We start from the raw sequence: 8,712 nt of genomic DNA on the forward strand, positions 1-8,712 counted from the left end.
TTAGCATAATGTTTTTAAGGTTCATCCATGTTACAGCATGTATCAGTACTTCATTCCCTTTTATGACTAAATAATATTTCCATGTGTATGCATGTGTGTATGTGTATAGTCACTTCAGGTTAAGAACCATATATGAGCATACATACAAACATAGATATAGATATCATATTTTTTATCCACTCATCAGCTGATGGACATATAGATTCTTTCCACTTTTTGACTATTGTGGATAATGCTGTTATGAACATTCATGTACAAGTTTATGTGTAAACATATGTTTCCAATGTCCTTGGGTATCTACACTAGCAGTAGAATTATTGGGTTGTATGGTAGCTTATGTCTAACATTTTGAGAAATGGCCCGACTGTTTTCCAAGAGGCTGCATCATTTTACATTCCCATCAGCAAAGCCTGAGGGTTCAAATTTCTCTATATCCTCACCAACATTTGTTATCTGACGTTTTGTTTCTAGCCATCTTAGTAGTATAAAGTGGTATCTCATTGTTTTGATTTGAATTTCACTAAATGACTAATGATGTTGAACATCTTTTCATGTGGTTGTTGGTCATCTGTATATTTTCCTGGAGAAATTGATACTCAAATATTTTTCCCATTTTAAAATTACATTTTTTATTTGTTAGCTTTTAAATGTTCTTTATATATTCCAGATGATAGTCTCTTATCAGATACATGATTTGCAAATATTTTCTTCTCCTTTCTCATTTTGTGTGGTGTCTTTTTACTTTCTTGATAGTATCCTTTGAAACACAGAAATTTGGATGGAATCATTTGTTTCTTTTTCTTTTGTTGCTAGTCCTTTTGGTGTCCTAAGAAACTACTGTCTAATCCAAGGTCAAGAAGTTTTACACCTATGTTTTCTTCTAAGAAAACATGTATTGTTTTAGCTCTTAAATTTAGGTCTTTTATCTATTTTGAGGTATTTTTATATGGTGTAAAGTGGAGGTCAAAATTTGGTTCTCTTGCATATCTATTTGTACCAACACTGTTTGTTGAATTGACAATTCTTTTCCCCACCGAATGGCCTTGATGCCCTTACTGAAAATCAATTGAACATAAATGTATGGGTTTATTTCTAGACTCAATTCTTTTCTATACATCTATTTGTCTATCTTTATGCCAGTACCACACAGACTTGGTTTAATATAGCTGTATAGTAAGTTTTAAAATTGGGGTGTTTCAAAGAACCAACTTTGCTCTTTTTCAAGATTGTTGCATTCATCATGGTTCTTCAGAGAAACAGAACCAATAGGATATGCATAGATGTATTATAAGGTATTGGTTCGTGTGATTATGGAGTTTGCAAAGTCCTACAATCTGTCATCTGCAAGTTGAAGATCTGGGAAAGTTGGTGCTATAGTTTGAAGGCCTGAGAGGTGGAGAGTCAATGGTGTAAATTCCAGTCAGGTCTGAAGACCTGAAAATGTGAAACACCGAGGGCAGGAGAAAAGTGATTTTCCAGCTCAACAGTCAGGCAGAGAATGAATTCAACCTTACTTTGCCTTTTTGTTCCATTCAGGCCCTCAACAGATTTTATGATGCCTACCCACATTGGAGAGAGCTTTCTGCTTTACTCTATTATTTCAAATGCTAATCGCTTCCAGAAACATCTTCACAGACACACCCAGAAATAATTTAACCAGCTATCTGGACATCCCATGATTTAGTCAAGTTGACACATAACATTAACCATCACAATCGTTTTGGCTATTCTTGGCCCTTATATTTCCATTTAAATTTTAGCATCAGCCTGTCAATGTCTGCAAAACCCCATAAGTTCTGATATGTTGTGTTTTTGTCTTCACTTCTCTCAAAATATTTTCTAATTTCCTTTGTGATTTCTTCTTTAACCCATTGGCTGTTTAGGAGTGTGCTTGGAAGGTAATTTAATTTCCATATATTTGTGATATCATCAAAGTTATTCCTGTTACTGATTTGAATTTCGTTCTATTGTGGTTGGAGAACATACTTTGAATGACTTAAATCCTTTTATACTTATTGACACTTTTCTATGACTTAACATGTAGCCTACATGGAGAAAGTTTCATGGACACTTGAGCAGAAGGTTTTCTGCTCTTGTTGGGCAAAGTGTTCTATAGAAGTCTTTGGGTCTAGTTGGTTTATAGTGTTGTTTAAGTCTTCTTTTCTTCCATGTTGACCTTCTGTTTTGTTCTGCCCATTATGGAAAGTAAGGTATTGAGGTATCCAACTATTATTTTTCCCTTCAATTCTCTGAGTTTTTGATGCATGTATTTTGGAGCTGTGTTGTTAGGTACATATATTTTATAATTGCTGTATTGTCTTGATAGATGGATCCTTTTATCATTATAAAATATTCTCCTTCATCTCTAGTAACAAGTTTTGCCACAAAGTATATTGTGCCTTAAATTAGTAAAGCCATTCCAGCTATCTGTTGGTTACTGTTTTCATGGTATATCTTTCTCAATCCTTTTTACTTTCAACCTATTTGCATCTGAATCTAAAGTCCATCTCTTTTATACAGTGTATACCATTGAATCATGGGGTTTTTAAAATCTACTTTGCCAATCTCTACCTTTATTCAGAATATGTAATCCATTTACCTCAATGTAATTAGTGTAATGGTAGGATTTATATCTGCCATTGTGCCATTTGTCATATATATATATATATATATATATATATATATATATATATGTATATATATATATATATACAATGTATTTTTGATCCTTTATTCCTTCATTACTGCCTTCTTTTGTGTTAAATAGGTATATTCTGGTGTATCATTTTAATATTTTTTTTCTTTTACTATTATTTAGTTGTTTTCTTTTGTTTTCACTTTTAGAGAGAGTGAGAGAGAGCAGGGGAGAGGAGAAGGAGAGAGAATCTTAAGCAGGCTCCACACTTAGCATGGAGCCCGACTTGGGGCTTGATTCCACGACCCTGGGATCATGACCTGAGCCAAAATCAAGAGTTGGATGCTCAGCCTATTGAGCTATCCAGGCACCCCTATTAGTTATTTTCTTATTGGTTGCCCTGGGAATTATAATTCACATCTTAGTTTATAACAGTCAATTTTAGATTAAGACTAATTTAATTTCAGTAGTATACAAAAACTTTGCTCTTATATAGCTCCATTCCCTCTACCATCCTCTATGTTTCATTGTCAAACAAATTACATTATATATGTTGTATACCCATTGACAGATTTATAATTATTGCTTTATGTGGTTGTCTTTCAAATCAGATGGGAGAGAAAAGACATTGCAAACAAAAAATACTGGTGTTCTTTATTTCTTCATGTGGATTCAAGTTACTGTCTGGCATTCTTTCATTTACACCTGAATTTTAATTTCTTCTTAATTTTTTGAGTGATTGCTTTGCTGGATATAGAACTTTTAGCTGACAACATTTTTCTTTCAGCACTTTGAATATGTCATCCCACTCCCTTCTAACCATTGCTTCTAATGAGATATCAGCTATTAATTTTATTGAGAATTCCTTTTATGTGATGTGTCACTTTTCTCTTGCTGCTTTTCAGATTCCATCTTTGGCTTTGGCTTTTGACTATTTGGTCATAATGTGTCAAGGTCTGGATATCTTTTTGAATTTTTCCTACTTGGAGTCATTAAGCTTCTTGCATGTGTAGATTATTATTTTCCCTCAAATTTGGGAAGTTTTCAGCTATTATTTCTTCAAATATTCTTTCTACCCCTTTCTATCTCACCTATCTTTTGGGACTCCTATCATGAGCATATTGGTATGTTTACTGGTTGCCCACAGCTCTCTGAAGCTCTGTTCATTTTTCTTAATTTTTTTCTTTCTGTCCTTTAGATTGAATAATCTTAGCTGACCTGTCTTCAAGTTGGCTGATCTTTCCTTCTATCTGCTTGAATTTTATGTTGATGTCCTCTAGTAAATTTTTTTATCTCTATTATTGTACTTTTCACCTCCAGAATTTATGTTTGGTTCTTTTTATATAATATATCTATCTTTTCATATTGTCTATTTGGTGAGACATTATGATATTTTTCTCTAATTATTGGTTTCTCTCAGTTCTTTGAACATATTATAAAAATTTTGTCTAATAAGTGTAATGTCTGGGCTTCCCTCAGGTTACTATCTATGGACTCCTTTTTGTCCTGTGTATAAACCATATTTTCTTATTTCTTTGTATGTTTATTTATTGCTGTTGTTGAAAACCAAACATTTTAAATAATATGATATAACAACTGTGAAAATCAGACTACCATTATCCCAGGGTTTGTTGTAGTTGCTATTTTTTGCAGTTGTTTCTGTTCATTTGTTTAGTGAGTTTTCTGAAGTAATTCCATAAAGTATGTATTATTTGTCATGTGTGGCCAGTAAATTCTCTGTTTGGTTAACTTAGTGGTCAGCTAATGATTAGATGGAAAGTTTTTTAAATGCTTGTCTTTACCAAAAGGATCTGTGTGCATGTTGGGGACACATATTTAATACTCAGCCAGGCAAATTACAAATTACAAATGACTCCACCCTAGCCTTCACTTCCTCCTTGTGCAGAGGCTTAAAATCAGCCAGAGTTGAAAGCTTAGGGCCTTCTCAGTTATTTCATGAGCAGGTGTACAGGTTTGTGTGGCCTGCCAGATTCGCAGGAATATCTCAGAGGTTTTCAGAGCTTCCTATGGATGTATCATTCTCTATCTTTTTTTCTATTAAGTTTTTTGGTTAGCCTATTGTTTGCTTCAACTCTTATCCACTACTTTAGGCAACCATGGTATTAAACAATTAAAAATTAAAATTTCCAATGATTATTTTTTAATTTTTTTACATTTATTTATTTTTGAGAGACAGAGACAGAGCACAAGTGGGGGAGGGGCAGAGAGAGAGGGAGACACAGAATCCGAAGCAGGCTCCAGGCTCCGAGCTGTTAGCACAGAGCCCGACACTGGGCTGGAACTCACAAACCACGAGATCATGACCTGAGCCAAAGTTGGATGCTTAACTGACTGGGCCACCCAGTCAGTTTTTAACTGATTGTTTTTAACAAATGCCCCTGAGGAAAAAGCTATTTGCATTGGGTGAGCTCTAAGCCTGGTTAAATAAAGACAGGTCTTGCAAGTAGGGTCTTCGTGTGAACCACAAGATAGGTCAAACAGTGACAATTCTCTGAGAATGGGGTTATCCTATCCCTTTTTCTCCAGTGGTTATACTAGGTTGTTGGTTTTCTTAGTGATTTCATGCTATTCAGGTTCAAGGCTACTATAAAGCTGGGGAACATAGATGAGGATAAGGGCAATTAAAATACCAAATATCTCACTTCCTTATGAAGTTTCAGTATTAAACTTTCAGAATGAACACTCCCTGGATTTCTGTCACCCTTTGGTTAATTTCCAGAGTTCTGAAAAAGTTGATCCTGACAATTTCTACCAGTGTTCTGGTTGTTTTTATGGAGGTCCTTATTTTGTCATCCTTGATAATGTATCTCTGTACTATCTTTGTAATTTCCTGTGAATCTATAATTATTTCAAAGGAAAAAGCTAAAAAGGATTGTTAAGGGAAATGTAGGTACAGATATACTAGCAAATGACCAGTCCTCTGCCTTGGCTGCCCTGTAGCCCCTAGGACTGTCTATAACCTGTTTCTGAATAATCATTCTGTACAACAACCCTATAAAGTAGACATCCCTAGGCACATTTAACAGCTGAGGAAACTAAGGATCAGAGATTTTTAATGGTTTTACCAAGGTTTCAGAGCTAGAAAAGGGCTGAGCTGGAAATTCCAATTTATACGGACCTGATTCCCAAGTTTCCTTTTCTATTGCTTTGATTCATTCACCTATCCAAAAAACCTTTATGAAACATCTACTATGTCACAGGCACTACTGTAGATGCTGGGGATATATCAATAAACAAAAGAAAACAATATCCCTCATGGAGCTGATACCTTAGTGGAGGAAGACAGACAAATAACCGAATCTATGAAAAAGTAAAAATATGCTTAATAGTGATGAGTTCTATAAGGAAAATCAAGCAGCGCAATGGTCAGAGAGTAGTGGTGGTGATGGAAGATGCTATTTTAGCTTAGTGTAGTAGCTAAGGCCTCTCTGAAAAGGTGACATCTGAGCAGGAATCTGAATAAAAGAAGAGAACTAGATATACAGGTGGCTAGAGAAAAAGTATCCTAAGCAGTAGGAACAGTAAGTGCAAAGGTCTTCAGGTGGGAGTTTTCCAGGAATGTTTGAAGAACAGCAAGGGCAATAGCTGGAGCAGAGTGAATGGAAGGAGAGTAGGAGATGAAGTCAGAGAGGTGGTGGTGGAAATAGATCACATAGGTGGTGGGTCTCATCTAGACTCTTCCGGGGAGCTTCTTAAACTCCCCACACCCAGGCTACATCCCAGATCAATTAAGTCAGAACCTCTGGGGATGAGATCCAGGTATCAGTATTTTAAAAAATACTAAAGATCTAAACACTAAAAGTCCCTAGATGACTACAATGTGTAGCCAAATTGGGAAACCCATGAAATAGTGTCTTATATATCACTGCAAGGCATTTGGCATTTGCCATGGTTGTTGAGAAACCAAGGGGTGGTTTTGAGCACAGGCATGATATGATGTGGTATATGTTTTAACAGGATCCTACTGACTTTTGTATTGAGAGTAGACAGAGGTGGGAAATGGTGGAAGCAGGGAGATGAGTCAGGGGCTAGTGTAGTCATCCAGATGAGAGATAATGGAGGCCTAGACTATGTCATTCTAGAAATTCAAAATCTTAAGGTCAGAGAGGGGAAAGGACTGGCCTCAGGCATCATTGGCAGCATGAAAAGCATAGGTAGGCCTCTTACCTTCCTAGGCAATCTGCACTGTTCCAAGTCTGCCCTCCTGGGAATCCTCAGAAGGTTAGGCCAGTCATGGGGTCATTCTCAAGCTCTCTCAATACAGGGAACAGGAATAGGGCTGGCCTATAGTCTAACTCAGGAAGCAGACTGAGCAAGGACATAAGGAGCTGGCAGGTGGGCTGGAACCCTTTGGTAATTCCCAGGGTTTCTATACTCTGATTCCCATGAAGGAAGGAAACTGCTAGAAGGTACTGACTCAAAGTGGTCATCCCTCCTCAGTCAATGGCAAATTTTGCTTTAAGAAATACAAGGTCAGCTGACTCTTGTTCTCATGAGCTCAGGTCACTGTTGTAAGTGCTGGAGGCTAGACTAGGGAAGGACTGGGAACGGACATAGTCACCTAGGCCTCAGGATATGGGAAGAGGTCAAGTCACCTATGAAATGCCTCCCAGTCCAGAAGTGGCCAAACCTCAGCCCATAAATATCAGGGTTCTTTATTAGCTCCTCAGCACAAAATGGTAAGAGGTGAGAGCTCTAATGTGTACCTGATAGTCCATGTCCAGGGCTGGGATTTACACTCAAGTCAGTCTGATGCCCACACCTGTGCTCTCTTCCCTATACCATACTACCTACCTTCAAGTTACTTTGAGGCTACTCAGGAACATATGCACATACTAATAATAAAAGAGTGACTAGGCAGCCATGGAAGAGGATGAAGAGAATGCTGGTGGTATTCCAAGGCAGAAGACATCAGGAAAGCCTTTCTGGAGGAAGTAACATGGAACAGCTTAAGGCTTTGATGGCTGAATAGAGTTTGGCCATGTAGAGAGAGTGGTGGAAAGGGCAATGTAGGTTAAGGGAACCTAGTGAGCAGAAAATCCTGGAGTTAGCCATAGATAAGGCAGGTCCACAAATATTTACTTTTGTATCTAACACTACTGATATGGCTCTTGCTTCATGCCAGAGTTCCAGGGTCTTTACAAAGGGTAACTAATTTAATCCTTACAACAGTTTTATGGAGCAGGAGACCAATCTTTGAGGAGTCGAGTCTGGCTGAGGCATAAGATTCATTAGGGGGAAAATGGAGATAAAGCTGGTAAAGTACATTGGAGTTTTATGTAGAAGGCTTTTGATGGCAGGATAAGGAGCTTGTATTTCACTGAGAAGTTCATAGGAAATCGCTGAGGAGTTCTAAGCAAGTGTTCAATAGTATCCAAGGTGTACACTTCAAAGACTCATCTGGAAACAACTGAGGGAGATGAGGCATGGGAGGGAGTAGGAGAAGACTTGACCCCAGGCAGGCACAGAATGGACATAAAGGTGCTGATGGATTAGTGACATACCTAAGAGGTGGAATCAACAGGATGGCAGGGATGAGAGAGAGGGAGGAGCCCAAGGGGGTGATATTGCTTCAGCTGAATAGACCTAGGAGTCAGTAATTTGGGCCCCAACCCCAGAACTTCCAAAAACATATGGTATAGTCCTGGACATATCCCTAGCCCTCCCTGGGTCTCAGTGTCCTCATCTATACCATGATAGTGCTGAGTATGTTTTATCATTAATGGCTCATCCAGGGCTGATGTTCTTAGCTAGATGGTTCTAGATGTCAGGGGAGGGTGTCAAACTGTTGTCCAAGATGAGGATTTCCAGAAGCTCCCCCTTGGCTAGTGATTCAGAGAACAGGCTCCAGAGTGGGACCTCCTTGGGCTCAATTCACACTCAGTAAACTGCTCAATAGCTCAGATCCTTCTTCTGTAAACTAAGGGCAATAAAACAATCCCTACCTCAGAGGGCTAGAATAAAGACTTGATGAGGTCATGCTCAATATATACAATGACTTCTATCCTCACTAGATGTCACTTCTTCAGCTGATGGGAGTAGAGAGTATGAGAACC

This window comes from Panthera pardus, unplaced genomic scaffold (assembly GCF_024362965.1).
Source record: "Panthera pardus isolate Hobbes unplaced genomic scaffold, ASM2436296v1 HiC_scaffold_27, whole genome shotgun sequence".
NCBI lineage: Eukaryota > Metazoa > Chordata > Mammalia > Carnivora > Felidae > Panthera > Panthera pardus.